The following is a 16,025-nucleotide window of genomic DNA, read 5'->3' as shown; positions in this document are numbered from 1 at the left end:
AACCTCCGCCTTCCAGGTTCAAGCGATTCTTCTGCCTCAGCCTCCAGAGTAGCTGAGATTACAGGCACACCCCACCAGGCCCAGCTAATTTCTTTTGTATTTTTAGCAGAGATGGGGTTTCGCCATGTTGGCCAGGCTGGTCTTGAACTCTAGACCTCAAGTGATCTGCCCACCTCAGCCTCCCAAAGTGCTGGGATTACAGGCGTGAGCCACTGCACCCAGCCAGATTATAATATTATAATTTTACTGGACCTCTTCTATGTTTAGATACATTGCCTACAGTATTCAGTACAGTAATGTGCTGTACAGGTTTGTAGCTTAGGAGAAATAGACTGTACCATATAGCCTAGGTGTGTAGTAGGCTGGACCATCTAGGCTTGTGTAAGTACGCATGCTATGATACCCACACAATGATGAAATCGCCTAACAATGCATTTCCCAGAACGCATTCCCCTCATGAAGTGATGCATGACTGGGTATAGATATATGAGAGGGGATTTATGAGGGGGATTGGCTCGCACAATTATGGAGGCTGAGAAGTTCCACCACAGGCTGTCTGCAAGCTGGTGACCCAGGGGGGCCGGTAGGGTGCCCCAGTCCAAGTTCAAAAACCTCAGAACCGGGGAAACTGATGGTGTAACTCTCAATTGGGGACTGAAGGCCTGAGAACCAAGGGACCAATGGTGCAAGTCCTGGAGTCCCAAGACTGGACAGGCTGAAGTTCACATCTGCAAGGACAGGAGGAGGTGAATGTTCTAGGTCCTGGAAAGAGAGAGAGAAAGACAGAGGGAAAAAAAAACGCTTTTCTCTCCTTTTCTGTTTTATCCATGCTCTCAGCTGCTTAGATGACGCCCACCCACACTGAGGGCGGATCTTCCCTACTCAGTCCACCAACTCATATGCCAATCTCCTTTGGAAACAGCCTCACAGACACATTCAGAAGGGATGCTTTACCAACTCCCTAGGTTTTTTGTTTGTTTATTTGTTTTTGAGATGGAGTCTCGCTCTGTTGCCCAGGCTGGAGTGCAGTGGCGCAATCTCGGCTCACTGCAAACTCCACCTCCCGGGTTCAAGCGATTCTTCTGCCTCAGCCTCCTGAGTAGCTAGGATTACAGGCGCCCGCCACCACATCAGGCTAATTTTTGTATTTTTAGTAGAGACGGGGTTTCACCATTTTGGCCAGGCTGATCTTGAACTCCTGACCTCATGATTCGCCTGCCTCAGCCTCCCAAAGTGCTAGGATTATAGGCGTGAGCCACTGCGCCCAGCCCTCCCTAGATATTTTTTGATCCAGGCAAGTTGACACTTAAAATTAAGCATCACACAGGGGAAGGGAATTGCCTGAGAGCAGAAACTGATCTAGTGACAGTTTAAACACAGCCCATTCCCATGCTGGTGCGCTTTGTATGCTTTGAAAAGAAGGTAAAGGATTTCATGGCATTATAAAAAAATAACAATTATGCTTATATTGTCATTGAAACCATGAGGCATGCGTGTTCTAGCTAAGGATATTGGCAAGTCATCGTTAGTTGTCTATGGATGAGCTAGAGTACCTAAACAGCATTTTACCTGTCCAGATGGCCCCTGAACAACCTGAGTTTGAACTACATGGGTCCATTTATACATGGATTTTTTTCAATAAATATATTAGAACATTTTTTGGAGATTTGTGTCAATTTGAAAATACTTTCAGATGAACCTTGTAGACTAGAAATAATAAAAAATTTAAGAAAAAGTTAGGCATGTCATGAATGCATAAAATATGTGTAGATACTAATCTATTTTATCATTTACTACTATAAAATATACACATATCTAGTATAGAAAGTTAAAATTTATCAAAACTTATGCACACACTTATAGACCACACATGGCACTATTGGAAGTCCAAAGAAATGCAAATATAAAGATGCAATATTAAACCATAACTGCATAAAATTACCTGTAGTACATGCTGTGCTACTGTAATGATTTCATAGCCACCTCCTGCTGCTATTGTGGTGAGCTCAAGTGTTGTGAGTATCCGCTTAAAACGCCCTGTGACGCTAATCATCTCAACATGAGCAATTGTGGCTCCAGTAAATTGCAGATCTCAATGGAAAGTGATCTCTTGTGGTTCTTGCATATTTTTCATCCTCTTTAGTGCAATACCATAAACCTTGAATAACACCATGCCTCTACTGAAGCTGGAAAGGGTTCCAAGGAGCAGAGAAAAGTCATGACATTACAAGAAAAAGTTGAATTGCTTGATACGTGTCATAGATTGCAGTCTGCAGCTGCAGTTTCCTGACATTTCAGACGGAGGATTCGTCTTGTAAACAGACGTGTAAATTGATGGTATTGATACAGTACAGTACTGTAAATGTATTCTGTCATCCTGTGTTTTTCTTAATAACATTTTCTTTTCTGTAGCTTCTTTTATTGTAAGAATGAAGTATATAATACATATAACATAAAAAATATGTTTATGTTATTGGTGTGGATTCTGGTCAACAGTAGGTTATTGGTAGTTCAGTGTATGAGGAGTCAAAAGTTATACTTGGATTTTCTACTGTGCTGGGAGTTGGTGCCCCTAACTCGGCATTGTTCATGGCTCAACTGTATTTTTATTTTTTAAGCCAGGAGTTTCTCCTTGGGATTATTGTATGAATTGTAGTGAAGAAATGTTTATTTATTTGTGTGTCTACTGAGCATCTACTCAGGTTGTCTTGTGCTAGTCTGGGAACAGAAAGATAGGGAAGATGCATCCCTGTTCTCCAGTGCTCACAGCTGGAGGTGGGGAGGCAATGGAAGACATGCAGGGTTGGGGAAATCAGAAAAGGTTTCCCAGAGACAGTGACATTTGAGTTGGGTCTTAAAGCATACCTTCGCATGAGCCATGCAAAAAGAAGTAAGAACTCTTGAGAAGTGCCCAAATTTTCCTGAAATGCACACATGGGAGTGTTCAGAAATGCTGAAACCAGTAACAGGGGAGTGATTATATAAATTATGTCCATATTAGGAAATGGCATAACACTGTAAAATAATATTGAAAGAAATTTAAGGTGGGAGTGGTGGCGCAGCCTGTAATCCCAGCACACTGGGAGGTGGAGGCAGGTGGAACGCTTGAGCCCAGGACTTCGAGACCAGACTGGGCAACATGGGAAACCCTGTCTCTTCCAAAAATACAAAAATTAGCCAGTCTCATAGCCTGGTTTCAAAATATATAAATAAATAAATAGATTAAAATTTAAAAACAAGGACGTAAACAAATTTATTAAAAATGCTAAAAAATGAATAAAAGTTTTAAAAAAATTTTAGAAAGAGATTTAAAATGCAGGGAAATGTGTTTGACATATTACTAGTTGAAAAAACAGGCTTATTGTTATATACAATTTTGGCATTTAAAAATTATTTATGTTTTTCTTCTTTTTTAGAGACAGGGTCTCTCTATGTTGCTCAGGCTGGAGTGCAGTGGCTATTTACAGCACTGATCACAGTACACACAACCTTGAATGATTTTTCTGCCTCAGTTTCCTGAGTAGCTGGGGCTACAGGCTCAGGCCGCCACACCCAGTTTTAAATTTTTGACTAGGTAATAATTCACTTAGTTCAAAGAGAAAAAAATTACAAAAAAGCACATAAGGAAAAGTTGACATCCCACCCCTCTTCCATCTTCCCACCCCTCACCAAAACTATCAATTGCCAAACAGGAAACCATATTATTAGTTTCTTGTGTGTCATTCTAGATAATTTCCTATGCATCCATAATTAATTGCAAATAGAGTATTTTTCCTCCCCTTCCTTTTTTCACAAGTGGCAGTGTGCAAACGTATCATATACACATTGCTCTACGCTTTAATTTTTTATTTAATTATATAAAATTTACCCTATTCCTGGCCAGGCACAGTGGCTCACGTCTGTAATCCCAGCACTTTGGGAGGCCAAGGTGGACAGATCACTTGAGGTCAGGAGTTCGAGACCAGCCTGGCCAACATGGTGAAACCCCATCTCTACTAAAAATACAAAAATTAGCTGGGTGTGGTGGCACACAACTACAGTTCCAGCTACTCTGGAGGCTGAGGCAGGAGAATCACTTCAACCCAGGAGGCAGAGGTTGCAGTGAGCTGAGTTTGCACCACCACACTCCAGCCTCGGTGACAGAGTGAGACTCTGTCTCAAAAAAAAAATAAAAATTCTATTCAGTTTTTAAACAGCTGTATAATACTCCATCATATAGATGCAACATTATTTAATTAGCCCTACTACTGGGCACTTATGCTAGTTTGTTGTTGTTGTTGTTGTTTTACTATTAAAAATAGGGCTACAACGTATAACCTGGTGCTATTTGTTTCACACATTATAGCTGTAAGATAAATTCCTGGAATTGCTGAGTCAAACATTATGTATAGTTTCATAAATCTTGTCAAACTGCCCTCACAGGTTGTACCAACATAAGCTTTCAACAGTGATGTATGCAAAGGTTTATTCTCCACCCTTACTGGCCTCCCCCGCAGCAGAGGTGGTGTCGAACTTTTGGATTTTTGCCAGGCTGACAGGTATTTCGGCGTAGTATTAATTTGTATTTCTTCATTTATGTGTAAAGTTGAGCATCTTTTCAAGTATTTGTAAACCACTTGGGTCTCCTTTTCCACTGCATGTATGTTATTTTTATAGGAAATGCTCATTCGTGTATTCATTCATTGACAGTGGACTACACGTGGACTTTATGTTGGACACCATAGGAGCTACTATAGGGTAGATGGGTAAACTTGAGAGACACAGCCCTTGCCCTCTCAGAACATGCAATCTGATGGAAGAGAATAATTTTGAGCTAGCTATTGAACATTTATGGAACACACATACATTTATTTGTGCAACTATGTATGTAACTTATACACAGAAAAATGCTTGGCTATATACTGAAATTAACAGAAATAATTTTTGAGTAGAAGTGATTTTTTTCCTTTCCTTTGTGTTTTTCTGTATTTTTCAAGCTTTTGTAATGTATACATGTTATGTTTGATGTTAGGTAATTTCTTTTCTGTTTGTTCATTGTTTAAGTTTTTCAAGGTTGGTTGGTTGATTGATTTTTTTACAGGGAACATGTATGATTTTTTGCAATTAGAACAAAAGGAAATAAATAATAATAAGACATCATACATACACCGTTTATCTATGTTTTAGACATAAATAAAACACAGGAAAGAAGAGTTCTTTCTCTAGAGTGATGGTGAGTTTGAAGAGGAAGATGTAGAAATCCACTTTCAGAGCTGGGATTTGCTGTCATAAGTTCCAGCACAGGCCTTCACTCACCAGAAAAGCTGAGGACATGTCTCTCTTCAGCTAGGCAGCCTCTTCTGTGTCCAACAAGACAGGAATCCAACAGCTCTGAGTGCTGGAAATCTGGCCTCCGGATCCAGGCCTGGGAATTTCCCTTTTCTGATGCCAGCTTCAGGCCCAGTGTCTAAGGGCGACCCCTGTTGGTGGAACTTAAATATGCTCATTATTCGTAGGCTGCTTCTCCAAGGATGGAGATTCTCAATTCAGTTTTAATTTTTTTGCGGGTCTGCTGGAAACCTTGAGGCCCACAGCCCACTCACACATTACCCTAACTACATCCTGCTTCCCTTTTCTCCTTGTCCCCCACCCGTCTACTCCAGGTTTCCCTGGACAACTGGGTCTAGAGGCTTGGCGTATGGAGCCACAGGTGTGGCCAACCTTTTAAACTGTAATAAGGCAGGCTGCTGTAGGGGCAGGTGCTGTCTTTGCTGATCAGCAGGTGGAGTGTGGAGGCCCTTGTTTTAGGGAACAGATGTGGCATCCTGTCAGTAGACTGAGGATGCCAGACTTGGGCAACTTGAGGCAACAGTGAGCAGGCAGGCCATTCTACTGCACAAGGATGTAGCTGAGGGGGCTGCATCCCACCTGAGGAAGGTGGGTTGGAGGCAAATGTGAAGAAAGGAGAAAGGGCAGGCTTTCTGGGTGGCAGGTCACACCATTGATGGGCATTTCCCTTCTCTCTGGAGACTCTCTGCTGGGAGATTTCGGCAAGAGCCAGAAAACCAACACAGCCTTTCTTGACCAGCTCTTTCCTGTCTCTGCATTTATAAGAGCAAGACCTTGGATTGGGGAAGTGTGGGTAGTAAATCCACCAGTGTCATGTTGCTATATTTATCCATAAAGAATTACCCGGCCCGCCCCGTTCATCACTGAGTGCTAAATGGCAGTGCTGAATGGAGAACTGGCTGGAGAATCTGGTTTTAGACATGCGGAGCCTGTTTGTAATTCATCAGCACTGCTCTTTCCCCCTGGACATTGGTCTGTGATAAAGAAAACTGGGTACCAGAGGAATGTGCTGGGCATTTCAGTGCTTTGAGAAAACATAACCAAGCACTTCTCAGGGCCCATCCCTAGACAGGACCCTGCCTTTACCACTTCATCTCCCAGATGCCTGTGGAGCCAGCCCCTCACCAGAGAGCTACTTGGCTCCACTCAGGCCTCAAATCTACTGTCTGTTGATGGAAAATCCTGCATGTCGTGCCAAGCAAGACTGATTCAAGGTCGACCTTTCTCCATTTGGGCCAAATGCCCAGAACCCCCAAACCCCTAACACACAACTCTTTGTGGGTCTGGTTTCTGGGAGCTCCTTAAGGAAGAAAAAAATAAACAGGAATCATGGTGAGGACTGGGGAGAGGGGCCCTGGGTAGGGGGGCTCCATTTTATTCGGCTGGAAAGAAAAGGCTGGGGAGGAGGGCTTGCCATTGGATCCAGTTCATTACTTCCCAATAAACCAAAGAAGGGCTGAGAATCCTGACCACTATCCCCAGTAAGGATCAAGTTCTGCTTTCTGGAAGAGGCATAGAGGTGGATTGCAGGACTTCCCGGTTTAACCAGGTGACAAAGGCTTCTGCTTCAGCCCAGGAGACGTGATCACAGACTTCCACAACTTCTGCCGACCACAGCCTGGCCTGAAAGTCCAGACCTAGATTCCCGAAGCTAGTGTGTACTGCACAGAACGGAGACCTTGCCTGAGGAGCTGGTTCTCAGAGAACACCGGCAGGAAGGAAGAAAGAAATGTATATTCTAGGAGGCCTCTGCTAACCAGGAAAGGGGGCTGAGTCACACTTTAAAAAGTGGAAGAGGCAGAGAGCAGGTATCAACGCCCTCATTTTACAGATTAAAACAAAACAAGAAAAACAAACACTCCTCACCTCCCTGCAAAAAAAAAACTGCCCTGAGACTCAGACAGGGGAAGTAGCTGGCCCTGGTCACACAGTAGGTTAGCGGCAGAGTTGAGAGGAGTCTCCATATGCCCTAGGGATGTGTTGTGATGAACTTTTCCTACTGGTACTGTTTCCTCCCACAGGGGAATGTCTAGACCAGCCGCACCTTCTTGCTTTGACCCTTCAGAACTTTGGCCTGTCCAGTTAAAGAGGCACAGAGCCCTCCTACCCACAGGGAATGTTTCTAACTGACCAAGCACCTATTATGTGCTTAGAACTTGGACTTTCCTGATCTCATTTAAGCCGCACCATTCTAGTGAGGAAGCATCACAGAACCCATTTTCCTGATGAGGAAACTGAGGCTAGGAGGGGTTAAGATCCTGTACACAGTCGTAACTGGCATGTCTGAATCCAGTTTCAAACCAAGGTGGCTTTCAGTGAACACCCACGCATTTTCCTCTCGGATTAACCGCTAGGCCAATACCAAAATCTCTTTCTCAGGCTACTCTTTTGCTGCTGAGTTAAAAAGAGATCCTGAGACTTAGCCTGGCACCCCGACTCGCGGCTATTCTGTGGCAGGAGCAGGCCTTTTCTCTTGTCCTCCACTGCCTCTTTGCCCCGGAGGACGCCCCGGGGCGCGAGCGGGGCACGGGAGATCCTGGCTCCTAGGAGGCCCGGGGACTTGCTCTCCGCGGTCCGCCGCGGCAGCTCCACCGAGTCCTGGCCTCCAGCGCCCTCACCTGGCTGCTGCGGGCGGGACTCCGCGCGCCCGGGCTCCGCGGGCTCGGGTCTGCGTCTCCTAGAGCTGCCGCCAGAGCCCGCCCCGGTCCGGCCCGGGCGCAGGGCCCCCGCCCCACTTGGGCAAGGCGGGGGCGCGTGGAGGGAAGCTTCATCGGGGCGCGAGGGAGGGAGCTTCAGTGCCGCGCGGGCGTCAGGGGCTCTGCAGGGGAGGAGTCAGTAAAAGTGGCTATAAAAGCGACCTCTCCGGCCGGGGAGCTAGCGCTCAGAGCCCAGCGCGGTGCTATCGAACAGAGCCTGGCGAGCGCAAGCGGCGCGGGGAGCCAGCGGGGCTGAGCGCGGCCAGGGTCTGAACCCCGATTTCCCAGACTAGCTACCACTCAGCTTGCCAAAGCCCCGGGAGCTCGCGGCGCCTGGCGGTCAGCGACCAGACGTCCGGGGCCGCTGCGCTCCTGGCCCTCGAGGCGTGACACTGTCACGGCTACCGACCCAGAGGTAAGAGGGCCTGGCTGGGGGCTTCAGGGATGAGTTGACGGCCCATGCCACGGAAGAGAGGTAAGAAGCGGGGACCCGCGCTTCCACCCGGCACAGAGTAAACGTTACCCGCCTCAGTTTCTGTTTGTCTGTCCACCCTGTGCTGTGCAGTCTACCTCTGTCTGTTTGTCCATGCGTCTGTTGATGGGCACACGCCCCTGGCACTGTCCTCTGTGGGATTTCGCTGAGATCTTGTGATGCTTTACAAGCTGCAGGTGCCGGGGGGCGCTGGAGTCCCCAGAGGGCATCCAGAGGGGGCAGACTCCTGCTTTCCGTAGATTTTCCCCCTTCTGAATGGCACCGGGGGCTTGCGCCCGGGAGAATGTCTCGCCGAGAAGGGAGTACCACAAGGGTCAGGTCTCGGTGTCCTGCCGACTGGGAGCCAGCTCACGCCGAGCTCTAGCGGGCGTGCGCCTAGCAACAGGTCTGCGCCCTGCTGCTCCTGCCTCAGCACGCTCTTCCTCCCAGTTTCCCTCGCCTCCCAGTGCCTCCGGGACAGCGCTAGGCACCCAGCGACGCGCTGGCGCGGGGCCGAGCTGAGGCAATTGCAATGTTAGATGAACCCGGGGGGCTCTGCTGATGTTTAGACTGAGACTCCAAACGTGGCATCGCTGGAAGAAGGTTTGGTGGTCCCTGGCAAAGTACGTCGGCTCCAAGAAAGGTCGCGTTAGGTTGGGAGGAAAGGCAGAGAGCCCTGGCAGAACGCTGGCCAGGTCTCCAGCTAGCCGATCTGGGAACGAGGGCCAGTGACATTCTGGAATGGACCCCACGGGATGCGTGTGCTCATGAGAGAGGAGTGCTGTGCGCCCTGGGTCCTCAGCCGCAGACACTCTCCGCGACAGCCGCTGTTCCCCAAGGATCGGACGCTACGGCAGTCCCAGGAGCTCCGCCAGCGGCCGGGTTTGAGGTCCTGAGTCCTTCTCCAAGCAGCCAACGCTACCCACAGGTGAGAGCTCCCTTTAAAAACTAACCCTCTGATGTGTGAGCCAGTGCCTGGCTGCAGCCCCATCCCAGGAACGGTGAGCCGGGGAGCGCGTCTCTCCATCCCTGCGGTCTGGAAAGTGATCCAGGGAGCGCCCGAGGGCGGGGAGCCGGCGGCTCTGCGTGCCCAGGCGCGACGCCACCATGGACAGCTCCCAGCCACTTCCTCCATTCGGGGTCTGTGGCCCTGGGTCTCCGGGGAAGTCGTGCGCTTTCTTCCCAGACCCAAGGAGTTGGGGCGCTGGGAAAGAGGAAAGGGATTGATAGTCCTCGGGGGCCCTCGTTATCACCACCACTCAGGAGGCAGCCCAGCCCTCAGGAGTCTGTGGTTTGTGACCAGGTCCTAGCTGAGCCGGCAGTTCTGCAGGACCTCCCGGGGGCACTCTGTGGTTCTCTGGCTTTTCTATGACACCACGGAGACCCCTCAGAGCTGTTAGGAAAGTACGGCCCCTGCGAATCCGACCCAGGCAGTGAGATAATGCCAGATACAATTACGCCAGACATAATTAGGGATCCAGCTCAAACTGTTTTCTGTGTAGGGCGCAAGTTCATGTGTTCCACTAAATTAAATTATTTATTTAGTAAATATGGTATTAGGAGGATATATTAGTTTCACGAGTAATGATAGAATACAGAAGAAATCAAATAGACCAAATTTATAGAGAATGATCGGATGCATTTGCAAAAGCAACTATGCTGTTTTCTGATCCTAATAGTTTTGTTCAAAGCCCATGACATTCTTGAAGCAATTTCCAAAGGCTCCTCTTTAGCCCAGTAGATGACTTTTCAAGTTGGTCACTTGAAACAGGGTGGAAAAACCTGTAGGGTTTAATCTGCGCATCAAATTAAAGATGTCCCTCCTCTGGTAAGAAATGACACTGGACGGGGCTCTTTTTATCATTTCCACCCATACCGAAGTGTGTATCTTCCTTTATTTTAAAATTACAAGAAAGGCACATCTGCTTTTTTTTGTGACTGACAAAGGCGGATGGAGAGTAAAAACAAACACCTCTTATAAAACAAATTTTGAGACAGCATCTGTGACTTTGGGAAAGTTGCTCAAATGTTTTGTGCCTGTTTGCTGATATGTAAATTGGGAATAACAATCCCATCTTGCAGGGTTGCCATGAGAATTACAGTAATTGGTACAATGTAAAGCATTTAATCCAGTGCTGAGCACAGAGAAATCTTTTTAAATGGTAGCAATTACAGATATATTTTAAAGACAGTTGTGCATTTCTTTTGAATTATGTTCACCATCCCTTTGCCCTCTCTCTTAACCTAGTAACTGTTTGATAGGGACTCCATCTTCACTCTATTTTTGCATCCGAGAATTTGTTGATGGAATTGATGAAAGTGCTGGAGTTGATCACAATGCAAAAAAAATTCTTATTTAAAGACAAATGGAAGAACTTTTATGTGATAAAAATCAGTCAACTGTTTTCCCCTACCTACACTACTTGGAGGAAAGATAAAAGTGAGTTGTTTTTAAAATATTATCACAGCCCTCTGGTTCAGATGATCAATTTTTCCTGATTGTTCTCTCACAAGAATGCAAGGTCTTCTAAGAGGCTTTGTTGTCTTTCTGCGAGTGAAGTACTCTTGGGTATTGATGGAGAGTGGCCTCCAAGGCCTGGTTTCTAGATCACTCCAGGATGAAATAGGGGTTAGCTTTATGGAGTGGAACTTCACCCAGGGTTTCACTGAGTGGTCATTGCCAAGCAGGAAGCACCTTACTTCATGCTTGAGCCTTGCTTAGGTGTGAGATTCTGAACAAGACACTTGCTCTGCCCAGAGCAGTGGGCACTTATTTGATCCCAGCTGGACTGGAGGGTCCCCTCCAGCTCTGCATTTCAGGGTTCTGTCTGGTAGACATCACTAATACATGACACACCACAGAAGTTTGGAGAATGGAATTGTATAGCACCCAATCTTCCAGTTAGAGTTTTTTTTTCCCCCACAAAAGTGTGTGTGTGCACATGTGAGTGTTTTTATCCCTGTCAGTTTTACATTCTGGTGCTCTTAGATTTTTATTCTTCTCCTCCCTCTGCTCTTAATAGCTCAGAAGGAATCTTAGCTTCTTCCATCTAAAAGGATTGGGGCTGAAGAATACATGCTACAGATGCTCAGAATCTTTCTATGAGACTGCTGGTGACACGAACAGAGCAGGAGGACATGGGGCCTTGGATGACCTTGAATTCCTGGCTGTCTTCTGTGGACTCCCATGCAGATTCCAGTTTCCAGCATACACTTGGCTTTCTGGTAAGAAAACTATTGAACTACAGGACACTCTTGGAGTGAAGGGCCAGTGAGGGGAGGAACTGTCATGAGAAGTGGTAGAAACGAGCTCTTCATCAGTCCTGTGGCATTCTGCCTGTTGCAGCAGTGTCTGAGTCCTCAGGACAGACAGAGCAAATGGCAAGAGTGGCATTCAGTGGGGAAGGCCAGCAGAGTGAAAGGGGTGAATTCAAGTATTCTCATCAGCCTCCTTTGAAGCCTGCTGCTTAAGTGACCTCTTTTTAGTACCTTCTGTGGTATTGGCAAAGCATCACAATTTGATGGATTAAATGCAATTTGCATGTGCAGTTATAGCTCAAAAGAGAAATGCAAACATGTAGGTTGGGTTCCTAAAGGGGAACGAAGTTACATTTGTGAGCTGCATCCACAAGACTGCATATCTTTGGAAAGTCTGGACTACACATCTCTTTCTATATGATGGCACATACCCAGATGTTTGATCTTATCAGGGTAAAGCATCAGCTATCTCTCACCGCTTGGTTTTTACCATTATTTGGAGGCAGTTTCAGTTTCCTTTGAACAGTGCATAGGAAAGGATCACATTCTTACTCTCTTGTATCTGGTTGGGTTGGCAGGAGTCTGGAAGTGGCAGTGGGTACTGGGGTAGACTTCTCAGTGCTGGGTTCCTTTCTACTGTTTTGCAAGCTATTCAGCTGGGCCTGAACCTCGTTTCCCTAAAGTCTGGCATGTGGAAACTTTGCTAATTTGAGTAGGATGGTGACTATCATGGTGACTTTTATTAACATCTGCACCTCTTTGCTTTAGCCACTTTCTTCAGGGGCCATCTTATCCTCTCTGGCAGGCCCCCTAGTCCTTTTTCTCTGTGTGCCCTGGCACCAGGCTTTGTTCAAGCTTGGTTCTTCAGAAGGGAGGCTGCTTGCAGAGAAATGTCATCAAATATACATTTGCTGTCTGCTTAGTTCCCTTGGTGTCAGGAAACACACATGGCCACCCAGAGGGAGAGGAGCTGCTACTCCTCTCTGCCCCCTATCCTGTCAGTAGGAGAGCTGCACCATTAGACATTTTCTGTGACGGAGAAAGCGCATCTAGATAGTTGTTCTGGCAAGGAAGGTGTCCATGCCAGATTGCTGTCTCACCTGTTTTTAGACATCACGCAGAGCGGGGAGGGCCACAGGCTTCCCCAGGAGCCTGCTGCACTCTTTGGCCCTCTCTGAGGTGAGGAGTTCATGCTGTTCTCCAGAGTCTTTATGGCTGTAAGGTATGCACCCAGCCCTTGGGACGAGGAAAGTGCAGTGGCCTGGAGGACAGGCACATTTTTCTGTGGCTCTGCCAGTCAGGAAAGATGGGCACCATTGGAGTGTTCCTTGGGGACTGCTTACTGCATACTGTGACTGTACTCCTTGCCTGGACTATCAGCCAGGACCCGGGCAGGTTCCTTGACTCCTCTAGTCTTTTGTTTAGGGGTTAGGTTAGACCAGTGCTTCTTAGACTTAAAATATGCCAACAACTCACAGGGGCACGTGTTAAAGTGAGAGTTCTGATTTGGCAGATCTGAGGTAGGGCCTGAGAGTCCACATTTCCAACATGCCCCCAGGTGATGCTGCTGGTGCACAGAGCTGCCTTCAAGTCATGGGGGCCTATGTCATTATGACATTGATGACTTTCTGTGATTCTGATTCCAATTCTTTTTGGTGTAATTTAAGTCAGTTGCTGTTGTCCGAGTTGAGGAAGCCCAGCTGCTCTGTGCCCTCCTAATGACCTTATAATGACCCTTAAAATTCTTGGAGATAATTATTGTCACTCCTAAGCCATCTTATCAGCAGACTAAATTTCTTGGCCCCCTTTAAGTTTCCACTTTTCCCTGTCATAATAAATTTTCCAAAGCCCTCTGGACCGAGCTACTTTTAAGCACAAGATCGTTGTGCAAATGGCAATTTATCTTTGCCTGGCAGAGGCATTTGAATGTAATTTTGGTGGTATTAAGAGATCACTTAGGGAATTTCATCTAACTCTGGCTCCAGACACTGAGAATGGATGTTTACATTTAAACAACTTTTTTAGACTCCAAAGATCGCAATTTCTTCTTTTTTGAACCTGAAAATGAAATTTAAGGCCCAATTATCTTCCTCAACCCCCTCCCTGTGGGACTCCTGGGAGGATGAACTGGTCATCACCAGTACATTCTGGGTAGCCCAAGATGCTGGTGTGCCATTGCGTTCTGTCACCCACCACCACAATCGGAAGCAGAAAATAAGTTGAGTACAAGTTTTTGATCATCTTCTATGAGGCAGGCCCTGAATGAGTCACTGAGAAGGAAGTTGAATATATGGTCCCTGATCTCAAAGAGCTAGCAGCCTGGTGAGAGGACAGACATCCCAGTCAGAAGTTGTCATACAGGGTGATGAGGGCTAGGACAGATTAGTCAAGAGGAGTGGAGGGCAGGAGACCTGCTGGAGAAATGAAGAAGACCATTAATTCAGCCAGAGGAGATCCGAAGAAGCTTCACTGAGGGGTATGAGGAGAGTCAGAAGCTCAGAAAGGCCTAAACCCCTTACTTCCTGCAAGCTTTCAGGTGCATGAAGTTTCTTACCTGCCTCAGATGCATAAGCTCCCTTACCTATCCAGGTACATAAGCTCCCTTACTTGCATCATGTGCACAAACTCCCTTAACTGCCCAGACTTTGGGCTACACTGGGCACGAGAGAGTGCTTCTGAGCAGCTGTTAGACCTCTTTCCTTTAGGAGACCTTTAGTCTTCTAGACTAGTAACTTAAAAATTACTTGAACCACAAAATGCTTTTTTTCCGATAAAATCTTAGTAAATCCAATTTAAAAACTAGATAAGAAGTGGCTGTGGTTGGGAGCGGGAGCTGATTTTTGTCTTGAGGTCTCTCAAAAATTTCCACAGAGCTCTGTGGGTTCCAAGGAGCACACTCTGAAAACTTCGGTCCTGGGTCATTTCATTTTGCTTTTGGCAGTCATATCAATAGTGTTAGCTTAGTTTTATTGTGGTTTGTGTTGCTGTGTCTTTTTGTTTTGTTTTTGTGACAAGGTCTCACTTTTGTCACCCGGGCTGGAAAGCAGTGGCATGAAGACAGGTCCCTGCAGCCCCAACCTCCTAGGCTCAGGTGATCCTCAAGCCCCCAAGTAGCTCGGACTAATTTTAGCTAATTTTTTGGACTAATCTTAACATTTTTGTAAAGATGAGTTTTCATCGTGTTGCTCAGGCTGGTCTCGAACTCCTGAGCCCAAGATATCTGCCCACCACTGCCTCCCAAAGTGCTGGGATTACAGGCGTGAGCCATTGCACCTGGCCTGCTATGTCTTTTTAATATTCTGGATGTCTTGCTGTGTGTGTGTGTGTGTGTGTGTGTCCATCAACAATTTTCAGTGAAAATTGAAAACCAGAATTAAAATTAAAAACGGAAATCTGGAATTATCGCGTATGTGATAATCCAGCAAAGATGGGTTACATGGAAGACCAGTGGGAAGGACTGTATATGATAGGTGCAGGAAACTCCAACTTGTAGCTGAGCATGGAACGGACAAACAAAGCTGTGAGCTTTTTGCAAAAATAGGCTTCTTATTTACAACCTGGTCTGTTAATCTTGTTAAACCTCCCAATATTTTTTATATAAAAGCTGGTAAGGAAAAAGAAATCTTATTTTCAGGGTTTAAAATTTGGCAAGTTCTATCCAGGATCTTGCATCCTTTTTCATTGATGTCAAAAAGCCAAATTTGATTGACTGCAAGATATTTTGAAGGTGGGGTTTGAAAAGAGGAGGCAAGTCAGATAGAGAGGAATGGAAGAGCTCTGCTGCAGAGGCGCAGGGTTGGGGCTGGTGGCTCCAATTTTTAGCTGTGGCTTCTATCTGCCTCCTACAAAGCTCTCCTCAAGGGAGAAAATGATACCCTGAATGGGATAACACCCGAAGAGAGGCTGCCCCTCGCTGATGGGTGGTCCCAGTCCTTAGAAAGGGAACTGAAGAGCCCCTTCTGGGCCTGGAGCCAGCTCTAAAAACATAATCATATGAATTATTGAAGATGGTGAGAGTAAGGCTTGTTCAGTCTAGAGAGTTTAGACAACACCTTCACCTCTGGAAGAACCCTGCTAGGTATGTGAGGAACTCTAGCAGAGGGAAGGGGCCCCCTGGCAGATGGGTTTCCCTCCAGGATGGGCATTTGCAGTTGCCTGGGGCTCCTTCTGCTGGCCATACCGAAACACTTGCCCTGGACAGTGTCAAGGAAGGCTGAGTGTTGGTGGGTGATCAGCAGCATCTCTTTCTGGGGGGATCCAGCCTCCTGTCC

General features: G+C 46.6%; 1 protein-coding gene across 7 annotated transcripts in view; it reads left to right on the top strand.

Moving 5' to 3' along the window:
- Nucleotides 1-8,139: 8,139 nt before the first annotated feature.
- Nucleotides 8,140-16,025, top strand: part of CEMIP (cell migration inducing hyaluronidase 1) — a 179,021-nt gene continuing 171,135 nt past the window's right edge. For 2 of the 7 annotated variants that reach the window (XM_063638632.1, XM_063638631.1), the window contains exons 1-2: nucleotides 8,140-10,936; nucleotides 11,520-11,721. The gene's annotated coding sequence lies outside the window, so the exon portion shown is untranslated. The remainder of the gene's footprint in view (nucleotides 10,937-11,519; nucleotides 11,722-16,025) is intronic. The other 5 variants (XM_063638627.1, XM_063638629.1, XM_063638628.1 and 2 more) reach the window with 5 other exon arrangements.

The sequence above is a fragment of the Symphalangus syndactylus genome, chromosome 5, assembly GCF_028878055.3.
Source record: "Symphalangus syndactylus isolate Jambi chromosome 5, NHGRI_mSymSyn1-v2.1_pri, whole genome shotgun sequence".
NCBI lineage: Eukaryota > Metazoa > Chordata > Mammalia > Primates > Hylobatidae > Symphalangus > Symphalangus syndactylus.
Note: the sequence above shows the minus strand (reverse complement) of the source record. Positions and strands in the feature narration are given on the sequence as shown.